This window comes from Lepeophtheirus salmonis, chromosome 4 (assembly GCF_016086655.4).
Source record: "Lepeophtheirus salmonis chromosome 4, UVic_Lsal_1.4, whole genome shotgun sequence".
NCBI lineage: Eukaryota > Metazoa > Arthropoda > Copepoda > Siphonostomatoida > Caligidae > Lepeophtheirus > Lepeophtheirus salmonis.
In genome coordinates this window covers 27380204-27406089 of record NC_052134.2, presented here as the reverse complement: position 1 = coordinate 27406089, position 25886 = coordinate 27380204, and the positions used below count along the sequence as shown (strand labels likewise).

The following is a 25886-nucleotide window of genomic DNA, read 5'->3' as shown; positions in this document are numbered from 1 at the left end:
CCTATGTATTAATTGTGGTATCATTAATTAGCACTATTCTTTTTTATTATTATTATCTTTTAGCATGTACAAAATTCCCATTAATGATCAATAAGTTAAATTATAAAAACAAATCATTAAAAAACAGAGTTTTCTCATGTTATTTAAAAAAACATCAAAGATTCCAAAGTTATTGAAAAGATGGGGTGACAGTCCCCTTTATAAGCTAAAATGTAAAATTTGTCTGGTTTAAATGTCCATTGTTTCAATATATGTTGTGATTTTTTGTTTAGACCTGTAGAAAATAGAGTCCTTTTTGTTCTACATGCGTAAATAATCGTGAGGGTCTTTTCAACTATTGTTTCGACTTTAAAATCAATCTCTCCTTTCAATTTAAGAGCAATGAGGCAATCTGACGCCTTTAGAGTTATGTTAACATCAACAATAGAGGTATCACTCGATTACAGAAATAAAATATGTGGAACGAAGATGCAACTGCTTCTTTTCCCTTTCCATTGAACCAATTCCTATAAATAAGGGGATTGGCTGGCCTTATTGCGGGAAATTAACAGCACAATAAAAATGGTTTGTATCTCAAGAAATGGAAATTTTGGGAACGACCAATTTGTCCCAGATTCGGAGTTATTCTAATTTTTTAATATTCAAAAGAGTATATATGTTGACTTCCTTGGTCACTGTCTCCACATTTTTTTCGTACTTATATTTAATGGGATGCTCTAGGGATATCGACAAGATCACTTTGTAATCCTGTTGTAAAAATTGTCCATGTAAAATAGTCTTAAATTATTTATCATTAATTTTTAAGTGTTTCACGAGATGGTGCGAATCGATTATGTTGTAGAGATTATTAATTTGATAGAGATTGTTTAGAGAAACAGATAAGAAGCGAGAAGATAGCCTTGCTTGTATCCACTTTCTATTAAAAACTTTCCCGTTACATTTGGTATATCAAGTCTTGATGAATAGTCTATCAGGACACAGTATATCATACTGATGAATGTAGGAGGAAGACCACTACTGAATAATTGGCTTATTATGAACCCATTACTAATTGAATCAAAAAAAATTTTGAAACAAATTAGCAAAGAGAGCAAAGTTAGTTCTGTTTGACTTGCCTATTTCGATAGCATCTTGAAAGGATATTGGAACGTCTTTTGCTAACCTGCCTTTCAGAAAGCCCTTCTGTGTCTGAAGTATGATCAGATAGAGAGTTAGGTTAATGGTTTTGCTAAGGGTGCCAGTGAGGAGCCTGTACAACGTGTCGAGAAGTGTGATAGGTCTTTAATTGACGAAGTTGAGAGGACCCTTCCCCTTTAATAAGCGTAAATATACCAGTATTCATGAACTGAGGCATGGTGTGAGGCCTCGATAATGGGGTTAAGTTTTTCACTTACAAGCACGATTACACCACTTGACAGGTGTGAACTTGTGAACAGTAGTAGTATATACACTATACTGGTCTATTTCTAACAATTTTTGGAAATGTTGAGCTATCATTGGCGAAAAATATGCCTTTCGGTTATAAACGATGACTGACAAATTTTGAAAAAAAATGAGGGTACCCAACGTCCTTAGAGTTTTGACAATTAATTTTTTTCGTCTACTTGTTTTATTATCTTCTAATCAAAAGCAGATATAATTTAATGTATTTTTTAACTTATTTTACATAAGTGAATTATATTTATAATTATTTTTATTACTTTCTTCTTAAAGTAATTAATTGAATTATAAACGGAGTAGGAATTCAGGATATTTTTGGAAACTAGCATTATCTCACTGTGCGCATTATTTATCTTTTTTTTAAACAAAAAAAACAAACCATTAACGTAAAACCACACAATATTAAGAAAAGATAAAGTTTTTTAATGGAAATACAACCTTATTACTTGCATCGACTTTGAAAAGTATTGGCTACAATGTTAAAGACTTCAATATCCCCAAATCATCGAAATGGAAGTCCTTCCATGAGGGACTAAAATTATTTAATTATATGAAAGACAAATTTGGTCCTAAATCTACTTCAAATCTACATTAGAGTGTTAAATTTATCAAGGACCTGATCGATAAAAAAAGGTAAATTTTGCACCTGTACATAATTATATCTGGAATTTGGACAAGTAAATTTAAGGCTATTCTTAAGTTAGTTCCCGGAAATGATAAGGCCCAGGAAAAAGCTATCTAGTAGTTGCTATAGGATTGGGATGTCAAAGATTTTGTGAGAGCATCATGTTTTTTTACAACAGCTAGAAACACTGGTCAGATTATTGGTATATGTACATTGCTTGAGTCAAAATTGGAAAGATATCTATGTTTACCTTATTGGCATTATGTATTTCAATTGGTTTTACCATATTTATTTGTATGGCTCCCTCACCTGGACCTGATTTTCAAGTTTTCAAGAAAATTTCAGAAGGAGTGGCGAAAGATCTACAACACAGACTATAAGTCGGTCTTGACCAATGATTTACGAGCCATTTTTGATAGCATAATTTTCATTGTTATGCTAAAACTTCAATGTGTTCAAATAAGAAATGATCATCGATAATTGTTATTACTTTTAACCATTTTTCTTGGAGGTAATCCTTCTCAAGTTTTAAGCTTCATAATACTGGGAGTTATGCACCATGCTTGTTAGATAAGTATGGCATTGTACGTTCTCAAGATTTATAAGTCAATTTAAGCTCACTAATAATTAAATATAAGAAATTTTTAATATTTTTGTTTTTATTGTTTATATTTTTTCGTCGCCAAATCTTAAATTTTTGTCAAGCTTTAAAATTCATATTCAGTCATTTATTAATTACTAACGATGAAAAGTAGAAACTGGATTTATTTCAAGTAGAAAGAGATTTACAATATGAAAAAAATGCAAGACGTAAAGGACACTGTATTTATTTTTATAATATTAACAACACTACTTTTATGTTACAGAAATTTAATTTTGTCAATTTTTTGTATTATTTAAAAAAAAAATAGGAGATTTTTTTTCAGAAAATTAAATTTTGAATTTTTAAAGAAATTCCATGATTTACAGTAACAAGAGGCACTAATAAAAAATTTCTTAATGAAAAATCAAAGTCCCTTTGATGATATTGTCTAATTTTCTAAATTTTACCATAAAGATTTGGCAATATTGCTGTTAGATTAAAAAAATAAACATCATTAATAGAGCACTCTGAGTATTAGGTCAAAAGAAATATCCTTCTCACCTATTCTGTTTAAAGTAAAAGAAACTAAATAAATAAGCAAGTAATATCTATAATTTACTTAGATAAAAAAGTTTAATATACATTACATCCGGTAACTCGTTTGCATATATTGATATAGAGAGTAAAGAAAAACTTTGCTTTATTAATATACATGGACAGCTACGATTTTAATTAATCTCAATTTTATACAAATTTGGTACTTCATTGATAAATGTGCCTTTTAGGTGAGATGGATATAATTACATGTCGGAGGTAGCAGACAAAGAAGGTTGTTGTAAAAATCCTACTTTTCATTAAAAGTCATTTAACTTATTTTCAGAAAATTTTGGATCTGTTTCTGGAGTTTCCATGAGGTTATGTTAAATTTTCAATATGTAAAATTAGTTTGTTATTAATAAGGGATAAATTATGAAGATAAGCTAAAAAAAAAGTCCCTTCAAAAAAATATTTTCATCTTTATGGTTAATTGGTGTACTTTTTTGGCCGGATAATGATATAATTTGATACATAAATGAAATGAATGATAATTAGAGCCCCCTCAGACGAATAATACTTGACACAGGCCTCAAATGCACATCTCTCACATAGATATAATTTTGATGGGTTCAGGTCTGGTCTGTTTGCCGGCCAAATGAAATGATTAGTGGCCAAGACATCCTGTACTTTTTTGGTCTTGTGGGCCGATGCACTATCTTGTTGGAAGGTTTAATTTCTTACTCGGGCAACTCATCCATTTTTTTGAAGAGGTTTCCTATGGAAACAAAATTAATTAAATATTACTGATCCTTTTAAACAGATTTTTTATTGTATTCGTTGATTCAAGTCCGTCTTTTTCAAAGTTTTATCTAGGAAATACCAAATGTTATCAAACATTTAATTTTTTTAATTGTCCTAAGTATGACATCAGAAGGGAACACTACAAAACTCAAGACCATAACTTTATTTCGTGCGGATCACACTCCAATTGACATTTCAAAGCTAATTGGAGTGACCAGGAAGACTGTTTGTAATCTAAAAACAACTTCCCTGCACATACGCTCAAAATTGTCTTTGCTAAATATATCCATTACTTGGAACAATTAAAGTTCCCCCTCCAACCACCAAATATTCACTATCTTGCTTGTTCTTTCTGGCGGAATGTTGGGATGCAGAGAATGCTGATTGAAGTGAGCGTAAATGTAATGAATGTCAAGTCCAGTATTGAAATACACCCGGTCTACATCCGTAAGTCCTGCACCTTTTTCTGGAAGAAGATTAATGTCATAGTAACAGACGATAGCGAAATAGCAGACAATTTTGGGTATAGTTTTATATATCATAATACTTTTGTAACATATACTATAACAAACAATACAATAATAATATGTAAACTATAAATTTGCATTTTCTGCAAGACATAAATTTGTCTTTTTGGACAAAGTCATGACATCAACCACACTCTAATGGACATAAATAAAAAAATTAATATAATGTACTTGTTAAATTGTTTGGCTCATTAGTTGCAAAATATATGCATCATTATTTTATGTGTGTTAACACTTAAATATATAAGTAGCAACGTATAAAAAAATATCCATAACTGCTTTGTAAATGTAATAAATAGCTTTGCCAGATTGTATAATTTGATACTTGGTAGTTATAGATCGTTTTTAACAGAAAAATTAAATTTCTTACTAGTAGATATGCACAATCTATAATTTTTTATATATATAATAGTGGTGTACCTGGTATTGCTGAGAGTTTTTGTTATATTACAACATTAAGTTTTTCAACTAGTTTCTTACACACATTCATTGTATAGTCAGTTTGAAAAAATGACTTTTTCTATATATCTACGAATAATTTTGCCTAAGTAAAAATTGAAAAATTGAATTTCTTTCAAAATTATTTCAATATGAAAAAGAAGTTAGACTTAAAAGAAATATAAAAATTGAAAGTATTGAAATATTTAATTTAATTGAATTATTTATGCCTTTGTTTTTTGCTAACAATGCTCATGATGATCAAAATAAAGTTTATTGTTATATGTGTATATATATAGTACGTTTAAAGGTAAGATTTTTGCTATATTCATAGGAAAAAGCTCAAAAATAGTGTGCCGACATTTTAACGACCTTTTTTTTTTTTTCCTTTTTTTTTTTAAATACATTTTTTTGATATACGACATGTGATGTAATTACAAGAAACCAACTTTTAAAAAATATGTGAGAGGAGAAAACCAAGTTTCTCTATTTTTAGCTATTTTCGCTTCATAAGAAAATAAAATACTATTCTTGTAACACGAAATTTTACCACTTTTAAGTAGAAGTTCTAAAAATTGTATCAAACCCCGCATTGCTTAGAGCTTATGTTTAATTGAAATGTATTTTTTAAATGTATAATGATTCGGTGGAGCCAGAATAGCCTCTTAAAGATGGGACAACATTTGATTATTCGGATGAATAAAACTTGATATTTGTTATATTGTTTATAACTGGTTCATCTCAAAAGAAATTATTTTTTCCCTGATTTGTTCTTCATATATCAATAATATCTCTGATATCCGAGCATTGGAGTATGGAGACGTTACATTTTGTGATGCAGAAGAAGGACAAAGAATTGAAAGGAATCTTGAAAGTGGGTTTTCTCATTCTCTGGGACAATTGAAGCCATAAGAAAACAAAACTTCTTGTTTTAATTGGTTTGATTACAAATGTATTTCTATTCGGTGAGATCAAAGCCTACGTATTTCGAAGTTTTGTTGCCCTTGATAGGCAAGATTAAAAGATCGAATTCCAAATAAGGGAATGGAGAATTTGTTTCCCAACTTTTTCTTTCCACATGGCTATGGGTAAATACAGAGTTAAGGATTCAGAATATGAGAATGGGTTCACAAATTAGCAACATAAGTTGACTGGAAATTCATCAAATAAATTTGTACAATCGCAATATTAATGAAAAAAGAAAAAGTATTTCATAATTTTCAGGGGAACCTAATGAAGGATCCTGGTATTTTTGTACCGGTAAGAGTTGCATTTTATTATGATCTTTAAGCAATTCGTTTGTCAAGTCATTTTAATAGAGGAGTTGTATATCATAAGTATAAAGAATAATGTTTGGATCAAAGGTAAGATAAATATTGTAGTATATGCGATTTTTTTCGTCATTGGGCGACAGCGTCTCCCGAATTTGGTATTATGGAGGGGAAAAACTTTGTATGCAATATTTTTTATTATCATTCTAAGAATTGGCCTCATTAGTAAGAGGATCTATGTAAAAAAATCCTTTGGTTGATGAGACATTAAATATTAACGAAAATATTAAGGAGTACATGCACCATGTCTGAAGTGAACGCAAAGATTACAATACGAAGGTTCAACACGTTACAAATCATCAAAAATCTGTTACGTTATTAACTATGGACTTATCTAAAGCTAAATCAATTCCGTACTCTTCAATTCAAACAGGAAGGACACATTTAATTTCTTTTTAAAAAGGTAACCTTTTTGTTATTGAGAATTAAGGAGAAAGAACATCCAATATATATATTTTTTTGATGAAGCTGAGCAGATACATTTTATCTATTGTTTTCTGTCTTTGTAATTTTGTTCCAAAATAATTTTAGAAAACTATTAAAAAGGCTCAAATTGTGTGGCATCTCTTATATATTATGAATTGCAGCGTATAAGTTGTTTTCTGCGCCTTGAAATTAAATCTAATAGTTGTGGGAAAGAAAATTATAATAAGATAAAAAGTTTTTTTCCATTTGACAATTAGTTTATTTTACAGAGGCCAGAATATAAATAATATCATTATGGCTTTTGTAGCATATATGGTTACTTTTGGTGCATTTGATTAAGTTTCTATACATTTTTTTTGTTGAAAATCAATCAAAGCTTTAGTACAAGTTGTCGTCAAATCATCTATAATATTCAATGTTATATCCTCTAAGAAGAGCGGATGCCCATAAATGCAGAGGTATAATCGGATGAAATTTTTAAAAACATATTTATGTTCTCTTAAAGGAATATCACTTATATACCTTCAAATCTACTTTTACCTCTTCTATACACATAAAATTATGCTCTGATAGTTCACAAACTCTTTCCATGAACTTATTAAAACGTGAAATTATGTCCAGTGAATTGCCTCTTTCGATTCCTGAAGAATAAATTTTAACCCGATCTGGACGAGTGTCCATTCAAAACAACACCAACCAAATTGTTCATATAACTCATTTTTATAGTTAGTTTTTTTTTTGTCTTTACAAAGTTGCTCCGAAGATACTATTCCACAATTAGGAATATAATTTGGTATAATAATATAAATTGAAGTACAACTTAGAACAAAAACTCAAAAGATTATTAATATTTGTAAATTCAACTCCAGAGAAAAAAAAAAATACTGGTCCATATTGGGCTAAAAAACTTACTGGAGAAAAGAATGGAATATTTTATAAAGAATGTAGATCCTTTGCTTTCTTGTAATAAAAAAAACTTCTTTTTAAATCTATAAAAAATGAAACGAAATTATCCAACAAAGAATTAATAAATATTCATTTTCCTTATCCTCACGATTTATTGCCGTTTAATTATTTGGGATGCTGCTTCAGCATTGCTGTCCAATTTATTACAAAATATCACTCCATATAATGTTGTTTAATAATATAAATTTGTTGAATTTTATTAATTTGTTATCCACCTCTTTTTATTATCCGAATAATATTCCTATTTTTTATTGTTAAAGTAACTTAACAGCCCCTATGGATCCAGAACAAGGACTTTCGCATGAATCTACAACGGATGTCTTTAAATCACATAAAAAAAATAAAAAAAAGAGTTTTTCATCTGAAAGGTATGATTTGCATTAAGATTTAAGCCTTTAAAGATGTTTCCCAATTTATCCCGACCCACCTATATATATATGTTTTTTATGGGACAAAATATTTGATAATTTGTCATTTGAAACGCATTCTAGGGAAGTACATTTCGAATTTTTCAGCAGAAGGCATTCATCCTTCCACATCGGCGTGTTCAGATGTTTTCTCGTCATCATCGTATTATACGTATTTTGTTAAAAAACAGTAAAAAAAAATTATTTTTGATCATTGACATATCGTGATCAACATTATTTTTATTTTAGCTGTGGTGGTAACAAAACAGAAATGTTTAGTACATATTTATATTATTTATACAAATAAAAAAAATGTATATATTTGATATTAATAATAAACCAAACTTTTGATGTTGTTTATTTTGGTTATGTTTCTAAATTTATATGTGATGTTTATTAAATCTAATAATATACCTATACCAAAATGTAATAATTTGTGCATGTTGAGTACTTCATCTAGGTCAATTTAGTATTATACCTAAAGTATGGTTGAATTTCAATTATATTGTCATACTAAAAAAATTATGGAAATTACAATAATAATTTCATACATATATTTTCTATGGTTCATAGATAATATTTTAAATCTTAACTTACGGTCCAACTAAATAAATATCTTGATTCATGTGAAAATTGAGTGTAATGTTCTTAAATGTTTAACTAAATTATGAATCATTATCAATAGAACCATCATCATTAATAAATAAAAGAAAACATTTTACTTTTACTCATTATTGGAAAGAATGAACAGCCCATATTTTACATTCCAAACAAAAAGTTCAAGTCATAAAAGTAGTCTGCAAAGTGTCACATTTGTAATAAAATTGTTCTAGTGCCTACTCCCCATAAAAAAATACCTAACAATACCTCTGGTTCCACTAATGAACACGTCGTTACCAATATTGTAACAAACAACCTATTTGCCTACAAGAAAAAGAAAATTCCGAGCTTGAACCATGTTATTAAAAAGCATGTTTGGAGATGGTTGCTATTTGCTAGTGGTATTATAAACACTAATGTAGCTAAGGAACTTCACCCAATAATTATGGAATAAAAAAACAGGAAAGCAATGTTGTGCAAAAGTTGTTATTGTTCTCACATAATAATATCTCAGATTATAATTACACCCCTACCACAAAAAAGTGGATTCATAAAAATAAATTGCAAATATTTTGTTTCTGAAACGTGATATAAACAATAAATTAATAAGTGTAGTAGTATATTTATTATACGTGAATAAATATAGAAATTACCTAATCTTCGCATAAATATATCGTTTTTATATATTTTTTTAATATAATTAATTTATAGCGCCAACAGTAAGCAAGAAGTTAGGATACTTAAATAAAAACTTTTTTTAATGGAAACAATTTACTATTTACTTCAAGGGTTTCTGATCGCTATAGACCGGTATTTTAGGAAATTAAGGTATTTATGATTGCTCTTAGACAATCTGCTTGTACAAGTTGCAATCAAATTTAGGAAGAAAATGTGAAAAAAGGTACTTTTTTTCAAGTATATAAAGTAGTGTAATTTGACCAATAATTTATTGTGTTTACAAATTTTCAATTAGCTAAATCATATTAATCCTATTTTTTGCGTGCTTCTATCATTTTTTTATTTTGTGTTTTCAAAGCCACGCCTGCTTAAATTCGTAGGGTTTTATAATCATTCACGTTTTTAATTATTGATATATATCTACTGATAATTTCTATCATCATGTGACTAATAGAATTTTTATTTATGACTGCAGCGTAAATAATGTTCCGCATTTTGCTATTTAAGCCTCTATTTTAAATATATATGAGTGACTGAACATCGTTGCCACTAGTCAATTGTGATTTTACAATCTAAAAACTTTAATATTTCTACAAATTTAGCAAATTATTAGATCGTAGATTCAAATGCATATTTAGATAATATTTATAAATTATTTAAAATCCAGAAAACACGATATAAATGAGTTTTTATTTTAAAGTTAAGAAATTTAAAAAGAAAAGATAGATTTTTTTATCTCCTATGCCCTCACCCCCCCCCCTTCCTCGGATATTGTATGCTTTATGAAAGCATGTACTAAAGACTACAGTAGGTACAGAGACACTATTCCCACATATTTTTGAAGGTTGTCACTTTAGATAATCTTCTAGAAATAAAAACATAAAACTAAATTAATTAAAGTTTAATTCTTTTAAACCCTTTCCCTAAAGGAAACAAAACCACATAATTTTTACACAAATGTGTTCAACATGTAATAGACTATTATTTCATTTCTTTGTTTTTTATGTAAAATACATTTTTAACACCCAAACTACGCCTTAAAGAAAGGAAATATACTGGAAAGATAATGGAAGTATGCGCACGCAAGTAAAGTACCATCACAATTTAGGAGAGAGTTTCAAAAAAGAACCCTCAATGAGTATGTTCTTTTTTTCACCATGTCTAAATCCTTGAATATTTTTATCGATTCATTATATTTCATTAAAATCATTTTCATTTATACATATAACTATTAGGATTGGGGTTTGGCCGATAAATCCTTGCACGGTCAGAAAACTTTATAATTTTGACTAATTCTCTATCTGAATTAGTTTTGTAGTAAAATTCGCTGTACAAAAAAAAAAATCAGTCAAGATCTGGTTCCACCCTATTTTTGTAGAAAATAAAATTGAGAAAATATTAAGTTTTATTTCGTAGGATAGACAATTTATGTATTAACATCTTATTTATATGTAGTAACAGTATCTCAAATGGATCGTTGGTTATCAAATTAGAGAAAAATAGCTTTATTCTAAATTGCATTTTAATTCATCTCGTTACCTGTTAATTCTATTTTTATGGTACATAAAAATACAATTAACTAATGTGCTACACAGTTACTACATTCATTCATGTATAAGAAAACAAAATATAAACGAAGACAAATATATAATCTATATGTGGACACTGATTTAATTGGTTAATCGAAGGCCGCTTAAAAATAATTGCTTATAAGTCAAAATTATTAAACTTTACCCATAATTTGATATATGTTATTTTAAAACCATTTTACGCACTATAGCTGTGGTAAAACGGATTCCTTTTTCTAATGATGGAAACATATTTGTGACTACAAGGAAGGGGTAAGAAAAGTATTCTTGCCAAACTTGTCTAATTTTGCTTTCCAATATCCTTAATATTTAAGACCTCATAAAAATTGTCAAAAATTAAAATACTTTATTCCAATATTAACAAAAATAAAATCAATATTGTTAAAGAGAAAAAACATTATATTGTTTTATATAATTTAAAAATAAATTTTCCATAAGTTTTTGTATAACCTTTGTTCAAAAATTACTAAAGTTCAAAAGTTATGTCAATAAGTAACCCACCTCTGGCTAAGGAAAGATTTATACTCACGGCGCAGTATACATGAATGTCATAAATAGATTAAGCTACTGCTATGGTAAATTCAGATTGTTTATAACGGTGGTGGTAATTGGAGAACTTGATATTCTTTGCTCAGATGGCAAACATTTTGAAAATTTTGAGAGTCACTACTCTATAGAATTTGTAAAAATATATTTATGTTTTTGAACTTCATGCATTGCTATAAACAATTTTTCTTTTTTCAATTAGATTTTTTTAAGTATCACCTATTATCAATAGAAATTGTATTAATTAATATCAATATAAACCTTCCATAAGTATAAAATGCAATAATCTTATAAAGAAAATATATATTGTCAACACATTATACTTACTTAATTGCTGTGACTTTCAGGTTAATGCACAAAAACTGAAATAAAGTACTTTTTTTAAATAATTAACACAAAATAGAATATTTTTGAATTTGTGCTTTGATTCGATTTAATAGACCAAAATCATCACAAAATATTTAATTAATAGACAAATTTAATTATATATAAACTATAAATTTACCATAAGGTATGTATGGTAAAAATTGTTTTTTGGGAGTAATTTAGATTATCTCTACACGGTGCATTTTAATAAAAAATTGACAAACTAATGATGTTTTTTTATAATTTATTTTTTATCAACACAAAGCGTAATATCGTTTAATTCCTAAAATCAGTGTTTTATTTATTTAAAATCATTGGTTCAAAGAGGTCTAGTCAACAAAAGTGACAAAGAATTAAATGACTTTTCTATCAATTTTGTATTATAAAAGAAAATAAATATATTCTAATAATATTATAATTAAATATTATTATATCAGCCTCATTTGATGCTTTCCTCAATAAAATTTAAATCTATTTTATATTGCTGCAGAGCTATAGTTGGTGAAACAAATAATAATTTGTACATGGAAAATATGTTTTTTACGCTTTAAATAGATTCATTTTGATAACAAATAAAAAATAAGGCGTTAATCCTTCCAAAAAGAACCCAAAAAGAGTTTATTTTTGCCCTTTAAGTTGTATATTCATAGGATTAAATAATTTGAGATTAAAAATAGAACACTATTTGAAATTACCAAATATTTGTACAAAATAGGTGAATTTGTATATAAGTTATTGAATTATTTTCTTATTTGCAAATTACTGATAGTACTGACAGAGTTGGACGGAGTTCAAAAGATTTTTAAAAAAGTACAAAGTTATTTTTTTAGTCCATTTCAAGCAACCATTCATTATTTAGCATATACTCAGAAGTTGAGGTATGTTTAATATAATATATCTTTAAAAGCACAATCATCATACTTCCATAAAGAATCAAATAAAAAAAGCGATAGTTATATAACAAAGGCAAATATCACTTCCAAAGTTAAACATACATTGGCAATAAGTTATGACATATAATAATGTAGTATACTTAGTAGAGTAAAAACTTATTTTTGAAGTGCATGTAAATTAAAATAATGTAATTCCATTGCAGTTTTCATTGTTACCTAAATTACAAATTACGTAAAATGTACTTCTTATCTTATCACAAATTGGTGATTCAACTGCCGAAGTACTAACCATTGGCATGAATAAAACTCATTAGCTTTTAAATTTAATGCGTTCATAAACTATGATTATAATACGATATACGAATATTGAATTAGGTCAGAGTATCCCTACTACCTAATTTAAATGTTAAGTACTCTTTACCCAGTGTTTTCAAATACATACACACTTACATGTATGAGTTGTTTTTAATGCAGAGATGCATATCAAAACATGCTTCTACGTACATACATATACTAAAAAAACCAAAGAGTAAATTTTTGTTTGCAAATATATAAATATAAACATAAATGCATATTCATTGCAAAATTGTCCACATTTGTTTTCATGTTGGATAAAGATGCAGTGTACATATGTGTATGAACGGGTAGTTAGCAAATATGGCCATCGAATTTTTTTAACTTCTTTAATTTTTAGCAAAATAGTTAGTTATGAATAAATTTATAAAGTTAACAATTTATTTTGTATTTAAAAAAATATACAATTATTTAAGTAACTTTTAAATACATGAGCTTTCAAACAACTTTTATAAGATTTTTTAAAAGCAAAAAAAACTGCCTCCAAGTCTTTGAAGATCATTATGTATATTAATATGTCTTTAATGACTTGTATGATCATATTAAATGTCATAAAAAAACGTTACTGATGTACCAAATATTTGCAGATGTATATAATTGCAAATGTAGATAAAAATATGCAGATTTCAAAGCTGTAGATTTAGATAAAAGATGGCAAATAGATGGGGTTAAAGGATACATACCCTTTTTCCTATTATAAAGATATACAGTGTGGTAAAAGTTAGACAGGTTTTTAAGTAGAAAAAACATTGGAATAACCAAAAGTAAATATTTGTTGTAATTTTTTTTGTAGTAACAGTTCAATTAGTGGCTGGTACAAAATATACTGTAGGGTACATCTAATTGAAATTGAAAATGTCTAAAAAAAAAAAAAAAAAAAGATTCGAAATTCCCCTAGCATTTTTTCTTCTTAATTATAGTTTTTAAACAAGTTAACACATACCTGCTTTTCTAAACATTGGTGCACTCTGCTACTGGATGAAAATAACATAATTGTAATATGTTAATGCACATAAAAGTAATAATAATCCTATATGCATCTCCATATTATAATTTTTACATAATTATTACACATGTACATATTTTTTCTGTTGACTTTAAAATAAATTTGCTGATTGTTTCTTCTGTAAATTCAATAAATACTATAAAAATTATATTCTTAAAAATATCCCCAAATGTATGATAAGTTGGCCTTAATTGATATGATTCTCTCCTGAGTTTCAATATGTATTATATAATTAGGTAGTTGCTCAGAAAATCAAGCCTTTTCGACTATTGTTTGTTAATTTGTAACGTCATGCTTCCACAGAGAATAATCTAAATTTAAAATGATATCATACACTCATTTTTTAAGGAGGATTACTTAATTGAAGCGCTTATAAGCTTAAGCAAATATCTCGGAATAAGAGTTATTTTTTTTTATTTACATTAAATTAATTAAAGATATAGCAAACTGACTAGAAAGTCCTGACCTTCACTAAAAGATGGTGCTACTTTTTTAATTTACCTCATTCTTAGTTCGTAGCAATATTCAAAAGACAGCTGCAAAAATTTCAAGACAATTTGTCCTTTAACTAGCGATTTACTGTGGTATGGGTCACGCTACTTTTGTTATTTCCAAGCAATGGATAAAAAATATTTTCGTGTTTTAATTTGACGCTAATTCTTAATTGGGAAAAATAAGGTACACGCTAAGCAATGCCTAGAAAAGTACTCAGTTCTATCAGGAAAAACATTTCAACGTTGTTTTGCTTACTTCCTACGTTGTAGTAGAGTACTAATGATGCAGAACATAGTTAACGTCCAAATGAAGCAGTAACAACAGAAAATACACAAAATCGTTTTAAATTATGGTAAAAGGAAGTAGCGTGAGTAAACTGGCATCTTACAAAGGAACATGTTCTCTTTATATTGCATGATCCTTTATCCATTAGAGGGCATTGGTCAAAGTGGATGTTGTGTTTGCTCTTGCTCACAGTTGACCAAAAACAAAAATGTGGTGATGATTCAGAGCAGTGTTTAGTATGGTTAAAAGTAACAAACTAAAGTTAGTGTATGGAATGTAACAAAGACTGGAACTTTCATTCATCACTTCGCTCCTGAATCAAAAAGATAATCATTTGAGTCGACTGCAACTGGTGAACCTTGTCCAAAGCGCTAAAAAACACAACTATTACCTGGAAAGGTTATGGCATTGGTATTTTGGGATGGCATAATACTCATATACTACATTGAGGAAGAAAATACCATAAACAGCAAAAATAATTAAGCGGTTGCAGGACGAAATAACGGGAAATGGTCCCATTTAGAGATGAAGAAAGTGTTGTTTCACCAAAATAAGTCACAGTGTCACAAGTCAATCAAAACAATTGCCATACTACATGGACTGAACTTTGAATCTCTTCCGCATCGACCTAACTCCCCAAATTCGACTGCCAGTAACTACTGACTGTTCACCTAAAAATCTACTGGCTGGTAAAAAATTTCGCTGCAATAAAGAGATTATCGCTGAAACAAAGAATTATTTTCTGGCAAGGGATAAAGTGTTCTATAAAAGTGGCATTCAAATGTTAGAGCGGCGTTTGAATGATTGTGTTGCTCTTGATGGAGATTAAATGTATTAATAAAAACTATTTTGAAAGAAAAAAAAAGGTTTTCGTTGATAAGCCCATAACTTTTCATGTATATATGTGTAATATTCAATATTGACAAAATCCGTAGCAGAATGGGTGGTTAATCTTTAACAAATAATACTTAGTATTTCTTTACTACCTATGACGTATCTAATATCGTTGCATATTTTAATTATTATATCCCTGTAGGCCTAGTTCGTTGCACTTAGTTGTTATTTCAGTTTATTTATTGGTGAAAACCTTTCTTTAGTGTTGGTTTATTCCAGTTTGGAAATCATTTTCAAGGTAGTGTAATTGTTTTATATTTTTTGTGAGATGTCCACTTAAGTTTCTAAATCAAAGCAACATCTCTTTTCGAGTTGTCGTTTACCACATTCATATTCCTTATATAAAGACTTGAAGCAGTATATTCATCGTACAAGCTTCGTTGAGCTGGATCATTCATCAAAACTCTATTGAAAATGAAAACTTTGAGAATAAAATCAAATTGTATAAAATTACAAAACTAAAGATCGTTTTGTACTGCAAAAAGTCACCATCCACATTTAATTTAGTTTTTTGGGTGGATTTTTATTTTCACAACTTCGTTTTCTCCGTATTGTACTTCTAATCATAACAATGTAATTTACTAAGTGATATTGCTGAAGCTCCTTATAAAAATAACTGTGTTTCAATCCCTCAATTTTGTTCTAGCAAGTTCCATTGACAATTCTGCTGACAATTTTTTTACAAGGGCCAGACGTTTCTGTCAATCACGTGGTTGGGATTTGCTTTTCTTCGAAACTGTTGTGAGTGGACTAAAATGGTGTTACTGTAGCCGTTATCTTTAGCTATTTCTGAGTTTGACGTCCATATCCTTATTTTCTAGATCATTTTTTATCTTTTTGAGAGTAAATGTTTGATCCACAGCTTCTATGTAACTCATTCTTCATTTTTGGCATTGAGCTTTCTAAAAAAGCGACTGTGATATTTTCAAGATCTGCAACATTTGCAAAATTCACCAAGAAGTTCCTTGCAAACACATTTTACCCCATTTTTCAATGTTTCCTTCATACATCAATAATGGAAAATTAGACATAGAATATTACGATTGGAGGGTAATTCTCATCATTCTATTTACTCAATAGAATGTCCTTTAGTCATAGTTCTGTAAACTTTTGAGTGGAAATTAGAAGTTGTTATATTAGATCACTGTTTTAAACGTTGTAAAATATACTGTAGCAGCGTATGTCCTCTTCTGACTGTTTTCTATAACCACTATCTTCAGACCTAAAATGCCACTATCAAGTTTTAGTTCTAAAACAGAATATTTAATATGTTCTACGTAGTAAAGAAGTGAATGCCATTACAGATTTATCCCTGAAATGTCAATACATCAATTATTTATATTACATTATCAATAAATAAATCTACTTTTCAATTTGTTTATAGTTTGTATAATAATGCTTTTGAATTCTATTAAATTTGTATGCAACACTATTAAAAAAGGTGAAAATGAGCTGTTTTTTATAAAGTGTTCTACTTATCAAACCTCATAATAACTTGGGGTCCCTCCGTTTTAAACTCAAATAAGTTATTTCTGGGACCAGACTAGTATTTATACATATATGTTAAGAATTAAATATATTTATTCTAACTGAGTAAAAATGATCAATCCTCTATAGGAAAATAAAAAGGGGAAAAAGAATACAAGGTACGATGATGAATAATTAATATCATTTAAATAAGTCGAACTCCTACAGACAACAGAGTGAGTAAAGAGATCGTTTAGTTAGTAATACACAATGGAGCTCCAAATACAGGTCGAAATCTATCTATCGAAAAATTGTCTGTTCTTGATCCAAAGTCCAATTTATAGTAACGATCCTGCCTCTCAATCACCTAAAATGGTCCCAATAAAGTTGGAGAAAGAGACTCTTTTATAGGTTTATTTTGCACACAAACGAATTTGTTTTTTCTTTAATTGTTTGTTTATGGCTCATTTATTAAAGTTTCTCGGAAGGAACGTGTGTTATTTTCTCCAATGTTTTAAAGAAACTTTCGACGTCCAGGTTGCCAGAAGTCAAAGGTGGACGCGTTAAATTAAAGGCCATGGATACTAAGCGGACTTTGAGTAATTGAAAAAGTGAATATTTATAACCGGAGTCTATTGGTACTGAGTTCCTCAATCCCCATAAAACTACTGGCAGTGCATTGATCCAGTCTTCTTCTTTTTAAAGAATTCGTGCTACTAGCCCGGTCTTAAACGATCTGTGGAATTGTTCTATGAGTCCGTTGGATTCTGGATGGTACAAGGTTGTGTTCTTGCTTCCAATCCCAAGTGTCCTGCATACACCCATCTATAATGAACGTGTGAATTGTGTTCCTTGGTAAGACACAATGGTTTCTGGAACTCCAAATCTCGTAATCCAATAACTCAAAAATTATAGACTTTTGTTTGGGGAGTTTATATCTGGAATATGTATCACTTCTGGCCACCTTGTGAAACGATCCATAATAGTTAGGACATAGTGCTGTCCCTGAATTAGCGGGAATGGCCGATTATTCCCACGTGAATAAAGGAAAATCTTTCAGATGGAAGATCCAAAGATGACGTTGGTTTTGATGTCATGAAAGGTTTGGGTTTCTGACACTCTAAACCCTCTCCAGTGAAGTTTCTGACGTCTGCTCGCAAATTAGGCCAACCATAAGAAATTGAAACCCTCCTTTACGTTTTTTTGAATCCCAGATTATTGTCCTTGTGTACAGAATGCACTATTCTTTGACCCAATTCTGGAGATGACACAGCCAGATGTAATGTGTCAGCATTGTCTAAACTAGCAAGTAGGGTTCCTGCAATGTATTTAAAAAAAAGGTTTAATTTTAAACTTAAGTAAATTAGGATCCAGTTTGTTTTGATCCGCAATTATATCTTCAATGAAGGTTGGGTCTATTGTGATGTTATTTATACTTCTATAATGAATGTCTGCAGTATGATTTAATTTTCCAGAAACCTTTTCGATATCACAATTGAATTCTGCTATGAATGTATAAGGACAGAACTGTCTTGGTGTCCAAGAGGGATGGCAAACGTCAATTGCAGTGACGAAAGGTTTGTGGTCCATGAAAACTTTAAAAACTTGTTCATTCAAAGCCCATTGAACATGTTCGATGCTTTCCTTAACACTTAATAATTTTCTATCAAACGTTGAATATTTATGTTGTGTCGTTGAAAGAGCCCGAGATCAAAAAGTTAGGTGTGATCAGTGTCCATTTACCTTTTGCTCGAGAACAGCTCCCATTCTTGTATCAGATACATCAGTCGTCAGGGCTAAAAGCAATATCTGAATGCAAGTTGAGTACTTTTAGACAAACTATTTTTAATACAATAAAAGCCGTGTTCATGTTCTGTATTCCAATTACACTTTACATTCTTCTTTAACAGAGGGTACAAATGACTTGTCCATTGAGACAATCTTTCGATGAACTGTGCAATGCCCAAAAATCTATGCTGTTCATTTTTTGATTTTGGGGTTGGTACTTTTTGGATTGCCTTTACCTTACAATCTAGAGGCCTAAAACCATTTGATGAAATAGAAAGTCCAAAGGAAGTCTACTGATTTCATGAAAAGCTCACATTTTCAAAGGAGACAATCATAGAAGCTGTTTTAAACTTTGATAAAACCACGTTCAACGTTTTCCAATGCTCATCCATCGACTCCAAAGCGACAAAGATATCATCAAGGTATACAAACACATTTAGAATTCCGCGTAGAGTTGAATCGATGAGTCTCTGAAATGTCGGAGCAGCATTTTTAATACCAAAAGCCATCCTCAAATATTCATATAAACCAAATGGTTTAATGATTCCATTTTTATTTATAGAAGTGTTATTCCTAAGTGTTTGGTTATATAATCTGTGTAAATCCATTTTAGTAAAAACAATCATACTTTTTAGATTAGCCTTCAAATCTCTTCGATTTGGGAGGGATAACGATCAAGGTCCGTCATCCAATTTAATTGACGATATAAGACTCACATTCGCTGGCTTTCTTTGGATTTTGGAATGACGTGAATAACGGAAGAAAAATTAGAAGAACAAGATCATAGGATTCCTTTCTTCAAGAATTCGTTGATTTCGTCGCGTACAAAATTTAACTTCTTACCATCTAACTTGGAGGATTTCGCAATGCAAGGAGGACCTTTCGATGTGGTATTCAACTTTGTAAGCTGGATAAGTTTCAATGAAACTTTTATTATTAAAGACATCATTATATTTTGATTTGATTTCTTGAGTCTTCGATAGTTCTTAAATGAAGCCCGGTTCATCATCGAATAATTTCTCATTGAAAATATCAACTCAAAATCTGAAACTATATAAAATATCTGCACCCAAAGTTGGACAACCCTTTATACCACAATAAATTTCCATTGGAATCTCCTAGATTTTCTAGATTGAGAGTTAAAGTTGTTGTACCAATAACATCAACAAAGGCTCCTCCATATACAATAATGGGGAAAGTTTTTCTAGAACAAGTATTTTACATTTTTTAAATGGAATAACCGACACTTCCGCTCCTGTATCTACCAGAAAATTAATCAAATTGGAATTGTCTTTGATGAAAAAGAAGTTTGATGATTTATTTACAACCTCGTTCCCTTGCAACCGAGGGCATATTAGTTTTTTGAAACAAGTACAAAAAAAATGGCAACTAGCTCCTAAACAGATAGTTGCGTTCATTCCAAATTTAGAATGATAATAGCAGATATCTTTTTTTCTCCTTAGATTTAGTAAATTTGTACGTGTTATGAAGAGGTTTTTTTGAAAAGATTATTGATAGGAGTGGTGAATTGTTAAATGTGAATTGCTAAGTTCTTTGGCTGCAACACACATTTGCTTCAACTCTTTAATTGAATGGGACTGTGCTCTCAAGTACCCTTGCTGGTCTTTAGGCGCATTTCTGATGAATACCTTCCGTAGTAAATGATGACGCAAATTATGGATGTATTCCTAGACAAGGAGACACTCAACTTCATCTATAACTTCTCCAGGGGGAAATCTCAATGAATCGCACAGCATATCAGATTTTTTTAAAATTATATCCGAAGGTGAGAGACCATATTTCTTTAAAATTACCAGTTTTGCACAATCATACATGAGTACTTCTTTTGTAATATGAATATACCTCAAAACTGTACCAGGAAATGCTGAAGCCATTAAACAATATTTTGTCTGATCTTAAATGAGCTTCCTCTTCAAAAAACCCTGCTCTATTCTTCAAAACAAGTTTTCTGGATCTATCGCCAAGAATTTAGGAGGACATAGTTCTGCTACGGTAAGTGTTAAGTTGCTGACCTCTTCCGCTACGTACTTTTGTTCGACCTGAGGGGCATTGTCCGCATGGTCTTGGCCATTAGAATGAAATTTTTTATGAGGCATGATATCACGTCGGGGTCGCCTATGTTAAGATTTTAATACCTTTTATTTAACTGAATAAAAATGATCATTCCTTTATACGAAAATAAAAAAGAAAAAAGAATACAATGTACTATGATGAATAATTAATATCATCTAAACAAGTCAAACTCCTCGATATATAAACTCTTGATATTAGATTAAAGGCATTGTTTGTGAATTATTCTCCCGTTATCCGTTTAAAGTAACACAATCCATCATAAATTTCGTTACACCCACAGTAGATTTAATATTTTTTTAGGAAAGCAATATCTATTGATAGAGGTCAATTTGTGTGTGCGTGAGAGAGTCCCTTTAAAAGTGACTACCTTTCAATATGTAAAAGAAAGTAAATAGCGTACAATATATCGCTGCAAAAAAAACACAAAACAGCAAATTTTAGTAATGATTTTTATAAATAAACAACAAGTAACAACAGATTTATAACTTAAAATTTAAAATCCCCAAAAATGAACAAAAAATTACTGTGATTACCTTAACAATTTAAAGAATGTTTGGGAGAAGAAGATTTTAACTACTATGACGTTTTATTAGATTAACTGCGAGTAGCTATTAACGGAAGGAAATAAAAATTAATTATACTCTTTTATTTATCTCTAAAACATTTTTCAAATGATTCATAATACAATATAGATTTTTGGTTTCATTTTTTAAACTTATCGTAAGTCATATTTTTAACAAATTTACTTAAACATATGTAGAACTAGATTTTAAAAACTAACAAAAAATAGAGTCTACGAAACCATATATGGGCGTTTAAAAATAATTATTAAAATAAATTGATACTACCTGATATTCCTTTTAGACTCTTGACATCAATCTATGTATTGATATGAGGCTATTTGTCAGTTAGAAATGTGTATGACTGATATATTGAAGTTCAACTATATACAGTTGTATATAATAAACATAAATATTATATGCAAACTACTTCTTTGATTCCACAAATGGATAAAACTAATTTTGTTTGTTTGTTCATCAACTTTTCAAAAAAAAAAATAATGTTCCTTTTATCAAAGAACCCTTTATTTTCTAATTTAGGTCACTTATATAAAATGTTTATTCATTATTTTTCTGTTTATATGTCGTTAATTATTAAGTTTGTTCCAAACTTTGAAAAAAAAAATTGTATATAAATTAAATTTATTTGAATTCAGGGAGTTTTAAGCTAGAAAGTGCAATAGAAGAGGTTAAAAAAGACCCTTTTAGACTTTTTTAACCCTTTGTGATATATTGAAGATCAATTTGACCTATCTTAGTTTTTTTTATTGACCCACGCACTGTTTATTATCTCTTTTTCTTAAGGAAATATTTAGAGCTTTTCGTCATATTAGGCAAGAACAACTAAAACACAGACAATATAGTTCTTCCTTTTTTCTTATTTTCATTTCTACATACTCAGACCTAAAGTACATTATTGTTTAATTGTCTGTTTTTGTTTATTGTAATTTTGTATTGTGTGCATGGTAAAATGCCTAATAATTTTTATTTTGTGTTTACAAAATGGGGAGATAAGTACAGTATGAAACATCAAAGAAGGCTTCAAATCCATTATATAAAACTGATTTTTAAGGATCAACATCGGGATTGTACATTAAAAGAAAATAAAGAAGTCTTTGTTTCCGGAGTTAACCATATTTTAATCTTCCACCAAATGTCTGATAGGAGCCTATTCAGATTCGACAATCGAAAGAAAGATTAAACATATCAATGTTTGCTCATTGCTCAGTCCGGCGTTAGGCATTTATTGGTGGAGGAGCATGGCAAAAAATAACAATTATTATAGACATATAATTAAGTAATAACAGTGTAATAAGATAGCTTTTCCCTCGTTTGCTTATAAGAATGTAATATTTTTTTCTTGTTTTCCGTTATTTTTATCCTTATAATTATTTTTTTCTAGCTTGTTTTTGTAGTATTAAAATCTGTTTGTGTGGTGGCCTAAGTTTTTTAATTTGAAAAAATAAGAATTGATAGTTTCATAAATATTTCAAAATATATTCTAAAAAACAAATCTTATATAAGTTTTTATTATGAAATCATATATCCTGACTTTACAGCAAGTTATAATTTTTTTCATTTTTATAAAAAATGAGTAATTTAGTAGATTTCCAAAGATATAGTCTGTGGTTGCCTTTTGTTTTTATGGTAAATTTTTTTCAATTCAGAAAAAGATTCAAAAATAAGTAGAATATTTTTCAAATCTGAAAAGAGTGCATCTAAAGGTTGGTCAAGATAAATTGGGAACTCCTTGTAAAGAACAAACTAGATAACTAAAAAACTATAATAATTAATGTTTAGTTGAATGATTCAAATATCATTCAGCCTTTTATTTTTTAGAAAAATAAGTTATTCCGATATTTGTTATAAAGGGGCTACATATTTTTTGTGTGTACATATTATTTGTGCTTGCTATCTCTTCTCTCCTCATATAGTAACTTTTATAAGGCTAAATATTTTGCAAATTTAATAAACGTGTTATTTTATTAGTAAAATAATTGAAAGTAAAAATGTGCGGCATTGCCATAAGTAACATATGGATAATCACTGAAAATATGTTTACTATTTTTCTTCAAATAACAACACCTTCTATTTTAAATTTGATTTTTTATTATAGATTGTGGTACTAAGACTTAAAAAAACAGATTTGCAGTATTTTATTATTTTTGTTTTTTTTGTGGAAATTGTACCTTCTTTGGATTCAATGAATACAATACAAATATAGTATACATATATTACGTGCTTTAATATTATTATAATAGGTTTGCACATAAAAAAAAATGGACGAATTTGTTTATATTTTTGAGACAATTGTTCATATACATATAAAAATTGGCAACATATTTAATAACATTTAAAGATGATTACTTACATACTATATAAAGAAATATAATTATGAAGAACATTTGTTTTAAACTGTCTTCAAAAGATTTTTATAATAGGAAAAAACACAACCTAAATATATGCATAATGCCCAAGAAAGTTCTTGACGTTTCTGAATTACCAAATTGCAAAAATAAATAACAAATTAATAGTATTTGTGGAAGAGAGGAGTTTAGTTTTCAGGCAGTATTTTTTATTTGTTTTACTTTATGAAAACACTACGTGCAATATCTCTTATTTGGTTTTCCTTTTGACATATTAATAATAATTCTCAAAGCAATATTAGTAAACAATTACGCCCAGGGTCTTTGCAGATATCAATCTGCAAATTAATTATAATGGAATGACGTATCAGTGGGCAATTTTTACTTCAAATACTCTATGTTGTGTACAAATTGTAACTTGTACTACAACATGACTGTATATATACTATATTTGGGGTAGATTCGGGTTTATTGTAAGCGGGACCTGGGGCAAAGATAAATTCGAGAAGCTCATGTGTTTCTATCCTTTTTTAAAATTTTATGTTTTAAAGATATTTTTTATTTTTCAAATACCTTTTTTGGTAGAATATAAGAATTCTACTTTATTTAAGAAGCTGCAAATTGAGGATTGAGCTTGAAGTAGCAAAAAAGTTATTGTTATAATAAAATAATAAGACATTGATAAATTTTTTTTGAAAGACTACATGGGGGGGGTGTCAAATTATGTATACCATTATGGCAGCACCATAATCCTTTCAATAGTAATCGATAAGATATAAGTATACTTCCCTGTTTGAAAATTTATGTGTATAAAATTTAGCTGTGCCATTTCGTGTATATATATCTCTAGTAAATAAACTAATACTAAAGAAAGGACGTGGTGCATTAGAGGGGATCCCCATCGAAATAATTATAAAATCGTCAACCCATCAATCTTACCACGATAGTTTTTCAACAAAGAGTCCTACACCAACCATATTCCAATGTGTTGTACATTATATGAAGGATCTAATAAAGGAGAACAATTTATTGAAAGATATTAAACAACTAGAAAAAAAAGGTATTTAAAACCTAATACAAAAATGCATAAATACACTTGATAACCAATTATAAATTAAATACTTTTGCGATTATCCATTTCAATTATATTTCTACCATTGTAACAGTAGTGTAGTTTGCCACAAAAATGCAAATAAGACGATTAAAACTCACACAAACGTTAGTACGATATAAAACTTATAAATGTGCACAAAATTTCTAATAAATTACACAACTTTTCATAACTATGGCTTAAGATGCTATGCAAAAGATATGGATATGTTTGTTTAATTAGGAAAGTATTAGCTTGCCAATTTCGACAAAATTTTATAAATCGAAAGTGTTTAGGACCAAGTTCGGTATGTAGATCAAAAATATAACTTTTGCATTGTTTTCCTCTTCAGAACTTACAAAGTTATTTTTTAGGCTCAACACAAAAGCAAGTAAGGATGATTGTTTTGAATTAAATTTGATTTTTCAATTAATAATGGATTATCTTATTCTAATAAATTATTAATAATATCACTAAGGCGTCGCTAATTGCACTCAAAGGTTGTAAAATTCCACAGTAAAAAAATAGAAACAAAAATTCACCTTAATAAAAAAAGAAAAAAACATTATTTTCACGTTTTTGTTTCCGGTTATGTGTAAATATTAAAAATTTTATTACAGGAATATTTTCGATTAAACATAGAGCAAAAAAATATTTTCAGGTTCAACTAAATACTTGGTTGATTTATTTTATTGCATAATGAATCCTTTTATAAATATATATATATATATATA

The 25886-nt window shown here is 28.9% G+C and overlaps 1 long non-coding RNA gene across 2 annotated transcripts in view; it reads right to left on the bottom strand.

Moving 5' to 3' along the window:
* Positions 1-2883: 2883 nt before the first annotated feature.
* Positions 2884-25886, bottom strand: part of LOC121116945 (uncharacterized) — a 59742-nt gene continuing 36739 nt past the window's right edge. For both annotated transcript variants that reach the window (XR_011779755.1, XR_005863986.2), the window contains 2 exons: positions 25002-25070; positions 2884-3960 (listed from right to left, as the gene is read on the bottom strand). This is a non-coding gene — a long non-coding RNA (uncharacterized lncRNA). The remainder of the gene's footprint in view (positions 3961-25001; positions 25071-25886) is intronic.